At 36.9% G+C, this 13510-nt stretch overlaps 1 long non-coding RNA gene across 5 annotated transcripts in view; it reads right to left on the bottom strand.

The window, feature by feature from the left end:
• LOC123000837 (uncharacterized) overlaps window positions 1–13510 on the bottom strand; it is a 218612-nt gene that overhangs the window by 155186 nt on the left and 49916 nt on the right. The window contains exon 3 of one of the 5 annotated variants that reach the window (XR_008957711.1): window positions 11263–11399. The exons of the other annotated variants lie outside the window; for them this stretch is intronic. This is a non-coding gene — a long non-coding RNA (uncharacterized LOC123000837). The remainder of the gene's footprint in view (window positions 1–11262; window positions 11400–13510) is intronic. 5 annotated transcript variants of the gene reach the window in all.

The raw sequence follows: 13510 nt of genomic DNA, 5'->3' as shown, positions 1-13510 counted from the left end.
AGCATGAGTGGGGGAAGGGCAGAGGGAGAGGACAAGGAGACTCCCCGCTGAGCAGTGACCTCCCCACCACATGCAGAGCTCAATCCCAGGACCACAAGATCATGACCTGAGCCAAAGTCAGACATTTAACTGAATGAGCCACCCAGGTGCCCATGGGATTATTTTTTAAATGAAGATTGCTGAACTGTTATCCAGATTATTCTGAATCAGAATCTCTGGCAATGAAGCAAGGTGCATTTTAACAAGCCCCATAAAAGATCTTTGGACATATGAAAATTTGATGGCACTGAATTATAAATTCCATAATTCCTCATCTGGAATCCTAGACTTATGCACTGAAGCTTTATTAAGAAGTAAAGAATAGGGGTGCCTGGGTGGCACAGCAGTTAAGCATCTGCCTTCGGCTCAGGGCGTGATCCCAGCGTTATGGGATCGAGCCCCACATCAGGCTCCTCCACTATGAGCCTGCTTCTTCCTCTCCCACTCCCCCTGCTTGTGTTCCCTCTCTCGCTGGCTGTCTCTATCTCTGTCAAATAAATAAATAAAATCTTAAAAAAAAAAGTGAAGAATAAATATAAAATATATGGATATATGTTTATCAAATAAGTTACCAAGATATTACATTCAGACTTTAAAATTAGATTAAGATAATATAAGATAATAAGATAATATATTTTGATTTTCAAATAAAGAAGTAAGCCATACTAAAGGAGATTTATGGAAAATTAGATTCTTATTATTATTAATGATATCTCTATGAAAGTATCAAATGCAGACCCAAAGTCAGATCAATGAAGTCATCACTTACTCATGCCTCAACAAATCTTGTGCCAATCCTTCTAAGTGCTAGAGATAGAAACATAAATTAGACTTACTCCTTCCAGTAGAACAGACTAAAAACAGATCTCTGTAATACAATGGTTTAATATAAGAGTAGAGATATGCAGAGGTATTTTGGGAGCGCTGATGAGTACAACTATCCCTAGTTGGGTGGAAAGTGAAGGGCGAGTTAAGAAAGGCTTCCTGGAGGTGACTCATGAGGTGAGACTTTAAATAGAAGTATGCTTAGATGGCTCAAGGGTAAGCATTAAGAGTATTCCAGGCAAAGACACCATAATGAATGAAGACACAGAGATAAGAAATAGCATATTATGTCTGATAAACTATGAGTCATTCAGAGAACTGAAGAGAAAACCAAGTGTCAGGAATTGGCTCAGATTTGAAATATGAAAGACAGTCAAAAGACAGATCATCAAATGCACAATGAGACATGTGAATGCACTGGACTTTAAATAATTTTTGTTCTGCTCTTCTCTTCTCCTGGAATTATACATTTCATAGACTGCTTGATATTAACCCAAAGGTCACTCACTGAGACTCTATATTTTTTAGTCTTTTTCTTTTTTTCCGTTTGGGATTCATTTTCTATACTTTCTATCTATGTATTCAAGTTCACTAATCTCTTCTGCAATGTCTCACTCGTTATGAAGCCCATTCAGGGAATTTTTTTCAGATATTGTATTTTTCATCTCTTAAAGTTCTACTTTCTTAATTTTATAACTTCCATTTTCCTTCTCATATGTTTTCTTTTAAATCCTTGAGTGCATTTATAATATCCATAAGAAATATATTATCATTTATTATCATTTATTTAATATCATTTGCTAATTTCATCATTCCTATCAATTTTTGTTTGTTTCTATTGACTGATTTTCTTCTAGCTATGGGCGCAATTTCCATAAGTTTAGTAATTTTTGATTCGGTGATGGATATTGTATGTATTCTACATTTGTTGGAGATTAGATTTTCGTCTGGCAACTTACTTTATCCTTTGAAGTTCATATGTAAGCTTTAAAGAGTGGGTTTAAGTTTTCTCAATGACGATTCCACAAGAGAATTAAACTCTAGTGTCTAAGGCAACACTGTATACAATGAATTAACACCTCTCTGATGCATTTAAATGGTACTATACCACTCTCGAGAGAAATAAGAAAATAGTTTTCAAATTCTTTTGACTAGAAACCCGGCTGAGAGAGACAAACAATTTAGCTGCACTGAGGCATAACCCCCTTCGAAGTTTCCCTGAAGGCTCCAGTGTTCAAGAATAACTCTTCATTCTAGCTGATCAAAATTCAAATGTGAAGTTTCCCAAATTCAGCCCTATACTTATAGCTTCCTTGCTGTTCTTTGCCTGGCCTCAGGGAGTTTCTTCATACATCTGTATAGCTTAGTATTTAGGAACAAACTCAAGGGGATTTCTATACGGATTTCCGACATTCTCTTTCCATGCAGCTTCCACCTCTTTGTTATTCTGCTCCACAAATTCTAGAGGCCTAAAGATTCCCAGACACCAAATTCTGTCTGCTTAATTCAATGACACCATAATGCTCTGTTCAAGACACCTCTTCCTACATTGTAGTCCAGAAAGTGCCTGAAGGCAGAAAGCTGGGAAGACAGTAGGCTTACCTTGTTTCCCTTCCTTCAGTATTGTGCCAACTCTTTGACCAATGTCCAAAATTTGTTCCAACACATATTTTGTCCAGTTTTCTAATTCTTTAAGGAAGGAAGAAAAGTCCAGTCCAGAATGAAAGTTTTATCTTAGACTTTAGATTATAGTTGAAGGAGAGCTGATAAAACATTTTAATCAGAACACTGACATGGCTAGATTTATATATCATTCTAGCAATTCTGTGGAAGAAAAATATGAGAAAGATTAGATTAATGAAAGGGAGAAGTTCCAGAAACACTTAAGAGGTAAAATTATCAAGATGAAATGGTTTACTGAATATAGAAAGTAAGAGGAAGGAGTCAAAGATAGCTCTAAGAACTCAAATTTGAGTGTGTGAGTGCCACAAACATACATGGGGAAGGGGACCTAGTTCATGGTGATTTTAGTTTTCTTTATATTGCCTTTGATGTATCTTTGGAACATCCAAATGGAAATAACCTTTGGAGAGTTGAATATATAAATTTAAAACTCAGGGGAAAGACCTTAGTTGGAAGAGATAAAACCAAGAGTAACCAGCATATAAATATTAGTTGAAACTATAGAGGAGGGGCGCCTGGGTGGCTCAGTCGTTAAGCGTCTGCCTTCGGCTCAGGGCGTGATCCCGGAGTTCTGGAATCGAGCCCCACATCGGGCTCCTCAGCTGGAAGCCTGCTTCTTCCTCTCCCACTCCCCTTGCTTGTGTTACCTCTCTCTCTGGCTGTCTCTATCTCTGTCAAATAAATAAATAAAATCTTTAAAAAAAAAAAAGAAACTATAGAGGAAATAATATTGTTCAGAGAGAAGATACAGAATCATAAGACAACTGGAATAAAATAAAAGAACCTACCCTTTAAGAGACAAAGGAATAAGGTAGAGATGGAGAAGTCCTGGGAAATGAAGAGAACCAGGAGACTTCCAGAGTTGAAAAGGCAAGCAAACAAAAAGAGACACATAAATACAAAGAACAAACTGGTGGTTGCTAGAGGGGAGGGGCCTGGGGAGATGAACAAAATAGATAAAGGGAATCAGAGTGTACAAACTACCAGTTATAAAATAAATACGTTACAGGGATGAAAATTACAACTTAGGGAATATAATCAATAGTACTGTCATAACTTTGTATGGTGACAGATGTAATTACACACATTGTGGTGAGCATTATATAATGCATATAATTGCCAGATCACTATGTTATACACCTGAAACTAATATTGTAGGTCAACTATATCTCCAATAAAAATTAAAACATTAAAAATTAAAAATAATTTGGAAAAAAGTCAAAGAAGTAAAGAATTTCAGAAGGAGAGATTAACATATGATTTCAAATAGGAGTTCCAGCAAAATAAAAGTTAAAAGAATGGCCACTGGCTTAGGCAATTAAGAAGAAACAAGTAGCCTTTCACTCACTCAGTAGGTGAGTATAGTTGAAAGACAAATGGCAGCAGGTAGAGAAAGTGAGGGAAACAAATAGCAAGTATAGATTACTCTTCTAAAGGACTAAATTGAAGCTAAAGAAAGATATGGGTCAAGACAGTATACCTTCAGTATACGAGACTTGAATTCTTGAAAGTTGAAGATCTTAAAAATACAAGAGACAGGGAAAAACAAAATGGATTGAGGTCCTAGAGCAGAGAGGCCAAGAAATCAAGAACACGGAAGGATTACTTAGCGTTGGTCAAGCGTCTTGACCACCATTGGTATTAGAGGGAAAAAAAAACACAGAATCAGCAACCAAACTGACAAAGAAGACTTATTCTTAGCAAGGGTTCCTACCCAGCTTTCCGAGCAGTGGCAGGACCTTGATCTGAGAATGGACTGCCACAGTTCAGAAACAGAGAGTAAGGGTGTCAGAAATTGAGAGTAAGGGCCTCCATTCAGAGCCTTTAGCAGTGACAAAGACCCTGCCTAGGGAACAGTCACTGAAGGTCTTATTCTCAGTGTGAGCTGTCATATAACATCCAGAGCACATTCACATGAAAGGAGATAAAAATGAGGATGCTGATTATAATGATGATGATTAAAATAGATGCTCTGATATATCCCCCAGGTACTCCCTTCAGAACTGTATTCCCCTGGCTGCTAGGAGTGTTGCCGGCTGACAGCCCTCTCAGCAAGTTAATCTCAGCTGAAGAGGGCTGCCTTCCCCAAGGCCATGATTCTTTCCCAACTACAGCCTGCACCCCATGACTAGTCAATGCCAGGGTGCAGAAATCTAGCCTCAGGACAACCTGAAGAGCCATTCCAGTTTCATTTCTCTACAGGGTCCGCTGAGGCCTTAGTTGCTACTAAATAGTAAGCAGTCCAACTTCTCTCTGGACTTCCAACTCCTGCGTCCTTCACTTTCTCCACAGATAGAGTTGTCATCTAAAATACAGGACACCCAGGGAAATTTGAAATTTCAGATAATTATGTCCCGAATTAGTCATTGTTTACCAGAAATTTAAATTTAACTAGGCATCGTATATTTTTACCTGCTAAATCTGGCAACCCTATTCAGAGGTTATTAATTCGAGAGGACTCCCTAGGAAACTTCCTTCACACTAGTCTCTGTCTCAGAGTTGGCCTCCTAGGGAATCCCACTTAAAATAGTAAATTCTGGAATCTAATCACCTGCTGGATGGCTGGCAATGGGAACACATGTCTAGGAATAGGTGGAATATAAACAGTTACCAGCGGTGTAGCAATATAAATATTAAACTGTGACTGGTGATGACCTGGGATGGCCAACAGTGGAAGGAGATGCACTAGTATATGGAACTCATCAGTAGTTTGAGAAATATCGGAGAAACAGTATAATTATAATAACAATGGAATTGGATGGTTATTGCTGGAGACAACTGATGGTTTAGAAAAAAGACAATAAACAGCTAAGGGTGCTTAAATAGCAATTAAAGGTTAAAAATGAAAGACATTGGATTTCAAGGAGAACAAGGAGATACTTGGTGTCAAATTACATCTTCTACCCTGGAGGAGCAACGTATTTATTGGTCTGCTAAGGCCTTTATATTATAGGCATATAAATTAAGGCATATTTAAGGCTACCCTCTCCTTCCCATTGGGCCTGTACCATTATCCAAAAGCTTAAAGCATATTTGATCCATTGACATGAATCTCACAAAAAATCACATCAGAACAATAGAGGTGCAGCCATAGGCACACGAACTTGGGATTCAGTGGTCCTCTCACATACTGCACCACTCAAAACCTGCCACCCTGATAGAGCAAAGAAAAGCCCACTGACGGTATAGCTGAAGCACCAGCTCAGAGACAATATCTTACAAGAATGAGACACTATTCTCTGGAACACAGTATGCACTTACATATACACATCTATGTACATACAATGACACTGTGTTCCCAAACGGTAAATTCATAAAACTGAGAAATTAGGGATAAAAGAAGAGATAGTCTCACTTGTATCACTCCCAGGGAACCACCTGGGGAGTTTTTGTTTCCTGCCTCACAATTTGGGGCTCTTTGGGTTGAGACGTCCTGACTCCCAAAGGAGAAATACTTCTACCAGGGGAAACAGCAAAAGTGCCACTGAACTTTAAGCTACAACTGTCAGCCTGGCACTTGGGCTTTACATGACAAAGAATCATTAGGCAAGAAGAGAAGCCACAAGGCTGGACAGAGGTAATTGAACCTGATCATTAGGAAGAGGTAAAGCCACTATTATATAAAGGAGGCCAGGAGAAATATGTTTGGCACACAGGTAAGCCACTTGGACATTGCTTGTTACTCCCTTGCACAATTTTGATGGTAAACAGACAAGTACAGAAGCCAGGGCCTGAGAAGGGCACAGTCATCAGGGACTTGAGTACATTTCCTAAGAAGTACTATGGCAGGACAAGAAAAGAATAAAAAGACAAAGAATACAAGAGAAAAGTAATATAGAGGTCTGAACAAGCTTTCTCTAAGTTCAGAGTATATATATATTTTTTCCTATAATTTTTTCCTGATTTTCTAGGAATTATGATCTACTGTCATGGAAAATAGTTATTACATTATAGAGAACGCAAATTAGTGTTTATTGAAAACCTATGTGTCAGAAGGTTTTCTCATATTATTTCACATTAATTCTCAAAAAAAAAAAAAAAACCTGTAAATTACGTCTTGCTCTCCACAAATTAGGAAACTGAGTCTTAAGAAATGAACAGTGAGGGGCGCCTGGGTGGCACAGCGGTTAAGCATCTGCCTTCGGCTCAGGGCGTGATCCCAGCGTTCTGGGATCGAGCCCCACATCAGGCTCCTCTGCTATGAGCCTGCTTCTTCCTCTCCCACTCCCCCTGCTTGTATTCCCTCTCTCGCTGACTGTCTCTATCTCTGTCGAATAAATAAATTTAAAAAATCTTAAAAAAAAAAAAAAAAAAAAAAAGAAATGAATAGTGAAAGGTATTTCTACCATAATATGTCCACATAGAAAACTAATAGGACCTATGGACTTCAGACAGATTGAATACGACCATGGAGACTGACAACAGTACTGAAAGGGTCAAATACAAAACTCAAAAACACTGCTCTGCAATATAGCTTTCTGGAATAATGGAAATGTTCAATATCTGTGTCTGTTCTGTCCAACATGGTAACCACTAGCCACAAATGGCTACTGAGCAATTAAAATGTGGCTAATGCAACTGAGGAATTAAATTTCTGATTTTAATTAATTTAAATTTGAGTTTAAATAGCCACTACTATTGGACAGTACAGCTCTAAAGAACCCCTGGAATTTCTTCTGCACCTCTAATAAAAGTACCCAGGGGTTAAGATGGCTATTTTAAGAAAAGCAATGCAATTCTGAATTTACAGAATAAAACTTCTAGTTCCCTGGCCACACATTTTTTTCTCCCTCAAGTTCTGACAAAACTGGACCCAGGGTGCCTGCGTGGCTTAGTCAGTTGAGCATCTGACTCTTGGTTTCAGCTCAGGTCATGATCTCGTAGTTGTGGGATTGAGTCCTGCATGGGGCTCTGCACTCAGGGCGGAGTCTGCTTCAGATTTGCTCTCTCTCTCAAATAAATAAAATCTTTTTAAAAAATTGGACCTATTGTAGTGCCATTGCCTATTTCGCCCATCCCCCACCCACCTCCCCTCTGGTAACCATCAGTATACTCTCTATAGTTCAGAGTCTGTTTCTTGGTTTCTCTCTCTCTTTTTTCCTTTGCTCATTTGTTTTGTTTCTTAAATTCCACATATGAGTGAAATCATATAGTATTTGTCTTTTTCTTACTGACCTATTCCACTTAGCGTTATACTCTCTAGCTCCATCCATGTTGTTGCAAATGGCAAAATTTCATTTTTATGGCTGAATAATATTCCTTTGTGTATATATATACAACTTCTTCTTTATCCATTCATCTATCAATGAACACTTGGGCTGTTTCTATAATTTGACTATTGTACGTAATGCTGCAATAAACATAGGAGTGCATGTATACCTTTGAATTAGTGTTTTTGTACTTTTTGGGTAAAAACCCAGTAGTGCGATTACTGAATCATACCAAGCTCTAATTCTTAAATACAGCAAATGTGCCATGGACATTGACTAAAGGTTTTTAGCAGCCACTGCAAAATATAGACAAACCCTATTATATAGAAGCACTCAGAACTACTTTTCATTTTTTACAATTTCTTGACTGGAAGAAGTCTAACTTTCTCAAAAATAACATAGTGTTATATATTAAGTTAAACGGCTGTTTTCTTTGTTGTTGTTTTTCTGCCTGTTTTTGTGAGGAGGAGGTGGTTTGGTTTTGGTTTTCATTGTCAGACTCATTTTTAAATGTCTCCAGTTTGTTGTTTACTGTCTGTGCAACCTCCTTCTCTAGAGATTTAGACCAAATAGATTTTTCCTGATTAGGTTGCTCATCATTATTTTCTGAGCTTCCAATTAAGTATCATCTGGCAATCTGGCAATTTTGTGAAACACTAAAGCAGGCTGTATTTCAATTTTGCCTTTTAACTTTTAACTTTCATTAAAGAGAATCTATTTTGAGGCCACTGATGAATTGAGACCTCCAAGTATTTCATAAGTTTTGACACCATGCCAAACCTATAAAAATCTACACTCTTCTTAAAAGGATCTGTTAAATCGAATTCTATGACAGATCATTTACCAAATTGAGTATATATAACTAATTTTCTGGCTTCTCTCATTCAGTCTAATAAGTCACTAATAAATTCTGGCCATTTTACAACTTCCCACAAATATTTCAGAATTAACACTATTTTACTTTGGAGAAAGTCTGAGGTGAAAGAAATACTTCATAGAGAGTATTCACAAGGTACCTATCCCTAACTTCACATAAATACTCTTTTCTCACCTGCTTCTTTGCTGAGATGAAAAAGAAAATACAGATTTTTAATCCCCAGTGTGGAATAGGCATTAAAATTTAAAAAAAAAAAACACAAAAAACTGTTGTACCGAGGGGCAAACCTTTACCCTCAAGTTATTATGGCTTTCAGGTTAACTAGCTAGGTCTTAGAAGCCACGCAAAGAGAATCTGAGGAAATACTAAACTCTCCAAAGCCAAAGAGCCTGAAATAAACCCTGATTCCATTGTTGAACATTAGACAATTATTTCATACATATGTACCTCTGTTTCTTCATCTATAAAATGCATATGATAATAATATCTATCTCATAATGTTCTGATAAATAAGTTAATACTTGTAAAGCACTAAGAACAATACGTGGTACATTAGCATAAGTAAGTATCATAGAATTACAACATAAAAATGTTGAATAGAATTTTGGCTGTTATTCATTTTATGTGTATATTTTAGAAATATACATAGAAATATAAATATACATTTATGTGCATGATTTTAGAAATACTTTTTACACATACCTTTGGGACTTTAGTATTTAGATTCTAGAAACAGCAAGAAAATGTTAAGCATTCATTTACAATTTGATACAAGCAGAATTCACAGAAAAGGGGTTTTTCATTCGATTTGGAAATTGGTATTGTGATAGTTCTGTCACTGATAGAGATATGAATCTTACATTCCTAACGGAAATTATGCCTACAATTCTCATAGTGATAACATTTGTGAGCATTGTTGTATTTATGGATATGTATGTATTATTCATTCTGAGCAGATTTACTTATTCAACCAACCAATATTAATTAATCACCTTTATTTCACCTCTTTTTGCTATTTTATTCACTGCTATTTCTAAGTATGGGCAATAAAATTATGAACAAAACAGCTTTCATGACATTTATTCTAGTAAAAGATAAAGACATTAAATCAAAAGAAATCATACAAATGTGAAAATTCAGCTGATGTACATTAATTACTAGAGCATATTAATTGAAGAATTTAACCTAGTCAATGAAATCAAGGAATTGTCCCAAAGAAGAAAGAATTGGACTGATGCCTAAAGGATGAGAAATGGTTAACTAAGTGAATAAAGGAAGATCATTCCTAGAAAGAAAACAGCATGAACAAAATCTCACGGAATAAAGTGAAAAGAATAAGGTAAATGAGATCCTCACCAAACTGGAATGGTAGGTAAGGAAAAGATCACAGAGACTAAAAAATCAGGTTAAACAGTTTTACTCACATCATACAGAATCCACTGAAGGATTCCTACCAGGAGGTAGGGAGGAAACAAACATAATCAGGTTTGCTTTTACACAAGATGAGAAGACAGATTGGGGGAGAAGGAGGCAAGAGCTAAATAAATTAGTTGACAGGCTATTTCAGCATGATATCTTGGTCTACCAGGTAAGTAGTTGAGAAGGAAGGAAGCATAAATACAAGAGATACTCAGGGATCTTGATGATTCACTGGACGTGGGAGGTGAGAAAGAGGGAGGTATAAAAGACAACTTCTGCATTTCTACTTGTATAACTGGACAACATTTAGGGAAAGAAAACCAGAAATTTCTTTGGACATTTCATTTAAAATGTCTTTGAAATTTTCAAGTGAGGATATCATGTACACAGTGGGAGAATTCCTTATTTCAAATATAATAAATTAGCTGATACCACACTACTCTTCTTACAGTAAATGACTGTAAAACTGGACAAAATACATAAAACAATATTTTCAGACCTTGGTCAAAAGGCAGCATTTAATTTTGATTCCTGAAAAGGAGGAAACACATAAGGCAAGCCCCATAATAGCCGTAAATTTCTGCCTGGGAAAATTTCTAGACTATAATGTAGGGGAAAAAAGTCAAGCAGAGCACAGCAGTATCACTGAGCTGAGGAGGTAGATAATAAAATCTGGAGCTGCTGAAGGGGTTGTAGTTTGTGGAACTGGATACTGTAGACAAGGAAGCTGCACTGAAAAAGACCTCACAAATCTACATAGGGATCATCTCAACACTTTGGCTAAATTCTAAAGCTGTGCATGCATGCAGTAAGACTCAAAATGGTCCAGGAGAGAACTACTTCTAGGAATTGTAAAATAAAATGGATATCCTGGTGCTTGCAAACTGCTTAAAATATAGAAGTTCTGACTAGCCAAAATGGAGAGACCTCACTGAACTCAGGAACTCAGCTGACACCTCGTGGAAGGGTCATATCATTGGAGTAGGGCTATTTTATTAGCATCTTAAGATGTACTCTAGACCCTTAAAAAATTTGGTAAAACTTAAAAACAGTCTCTGAAGCATAAAGATGATCCACTAGCAAATTATCTGTCTCTGTCTGCCAGCTCAAAAACCAGTATTTCTTAAAGGAAAAATTTTAAAAGTCAGACTTTCAAAAACATGTTAGAACGTCCAGTATACAACAAAAAATTAGTAAATCTGGGGGCACCTGGGCGGCTCAGTCAGTTGGGCGTCCAACTCTTGATTTAGGCTCAGGTCATGAATTGAGCCCCATTCGTCTCCGCCCCAAGCATGGAGCCTGCTTAAGATTCTCTCTCCTCTCCCTCGGCCCCTCCTGCCCGGTCTCTAAAACAAACAAACAAACAAACAGTAAATGTGAACCAACAAGCCCATGGCAGCAGAAAGTACTTCCCGATTAGAGTCTGGCATCTCTAAGATACCCCAGCAGCTTAACCTAAGCCACAATGGGAAATAAAAAAATAAATAAAAAATAAATAAAATAAATAAAAAATAAAACAAATAAAATAAATAAAAAACAAAAGAACAGTACAATTAAGGCAAGGGAAAAACAAAACATACATACATATGTATACATACATACATATATAATCATATAAATGGTAATATAAAAAGGAAAAAGAAAACAAGTAGTACATTAAAACTACTAGATCAGACAAACAGCAACACAAAATAATAATTAAATCATCTGTGATTTCACTATATTAAGAAAAATATTTCTGGAAAATATTTTTAATTCAAAGTTAAATAGGTTAATTGAAGTTAACGAGAACCAAATTAGTGTCTTTGAAGATCTAGAGGATGAAATACCTAAAAAGAGAGAAAAAATATGAAGACAGTATAATCATGAGGGAAAAGAAAAATAAATGATGATTTAGACTATCTAATAATAAGTCATATTTCAGAAGTAAAAAGTAACAAAGTAAAAATTATATAAATCACAAAGGAACATTTATGTCGTCTTAAGGAAGATTTGAGAGGCACCTACGTGGCTCTGTGGGTGAAGCATCCGACTCTTGGTATTGGCTTAGGTCATGATCTCAGGGTTGTGGGATGAAACCCTGGGTCAGGCTTCGCATGCAGCATGGAGTCTGCCTGGGATTCTCTTCCTCTCCCTCTGCTCCCCCCCCACTCACTCTCTCCCTCTCTCCAAAATATAATAAATGAATAAAATATTTTTATAAATAAATAAATAAATAAATAAATAAATAAATAAATAAGAAACCTACCAATTTAAGGTCCTTACCAAGATTCAAGGAGACCTTAAAAGACACAGCCAAGGCATACCTGGCAATGATCTGGAAATTCAAGGTTTAATAAGGACATCAGGTAGATAATCTCTGGAACCCATGAATGTTGCTTTATATGATAAAGTCTGCAGATGTTATTAAGTTAAGGATCTTGAGATGGTGAGATCACCCTGGATTATTTGAGTAGTCCCTAAATGCCATCATAAGAGAGAGGCAGATAATATATTATGCATAGACAGAAGTGGACAGGGTCTGATATAGACACAGATAAGAAATGCTGGCAGCTACCAGAAGCTGGAAAACGAGATGTATTCTTAATGCTTTCTATTGCTCATCTATTCTGAAGATCCTCTAAACATTTAGAGCAAATGTTTGCAGCATATTTAGAAACTTGAAGAGGCAAGGAAAGGAATCGCCCCTAGAGCCTGCAGAGGGAGTGTGGGAATGCTGACACCCTGACTTCAGCCCAGTGATCCTTATCTCAGGCTTCTGGCCTCCAGAACTGTGCAGAATAAATTTCTATTGTTTAAGCCACACAGTTTGGGGTAATTTGTTACAGCAACCATAGGAAAATGATAAACGAGGGTAAAGAGAAAATTTTATAAGTTCTCATGTGGTAAGAACAAGTTACTTCAGAAGGCAAAAGAATGAGACAAATACCAGACTCCTCCTCCACAACTCTGGAAGCTAGAAAACAATAGAATATCTACAAACAATCGATAAGTTAGAACTGCAAACCAAGAATCCTAAAGCTAGCCAAGATATCAATTACCTGCCAGGGCAAAAGAAAGGTATGTCAGATAGTCAAGGATTCAGACAATACATAACCAACATGCCACATCTGAAGAAAATGTTTGAGAAACTAGGCAAATGGGTCAACGCAGATGGAGAAATATTAGGAGGAGGGAAAGAGCATTATCATTAAATCTAAATGGATAAAGAGAATGTGTAATATAAATAAGGGAAGGGCACCTGGGTGACTCAGTTGGTTAAAAGTCTGCCTTCAGCTCAGGTCATGATCCCAGGGTCCTGGGATCGAGCCCCACATCGGGCTCCCTGCTCAGCAGAGAGTCTGTTTCTCCCCTTCTCTCTCCTTCTGCCTCTTCCCCTGCTCAGGCTCTCTTTCTCTCAAATAAATTTTTAAAAAGCTTTAAATAAATAAATAAAAATAAGTAAATAAATAAATAT

This window comes from Ursus arctos, unplaced genomic scaffold (assembly GCF_023065955.2).
Source record: "Ursus arctos isolate Adak ecotype North America unplaced genomic scaffold, UrsArc2.0 scaffold_6, whole genome shotgun sequence".
In the NCBI taxonomy this organism is placed as follows: Eukaryota; Metazoa; Chordata; class Mammalia; order Carnivora; family Ursidae; genus Ursus; species Ursus arctos.
The sequence above is the reverse complement of the archived record's forward strand: the minus strand, read 5'-3'. Positions and strand labels throughout refer to the sequence as shown.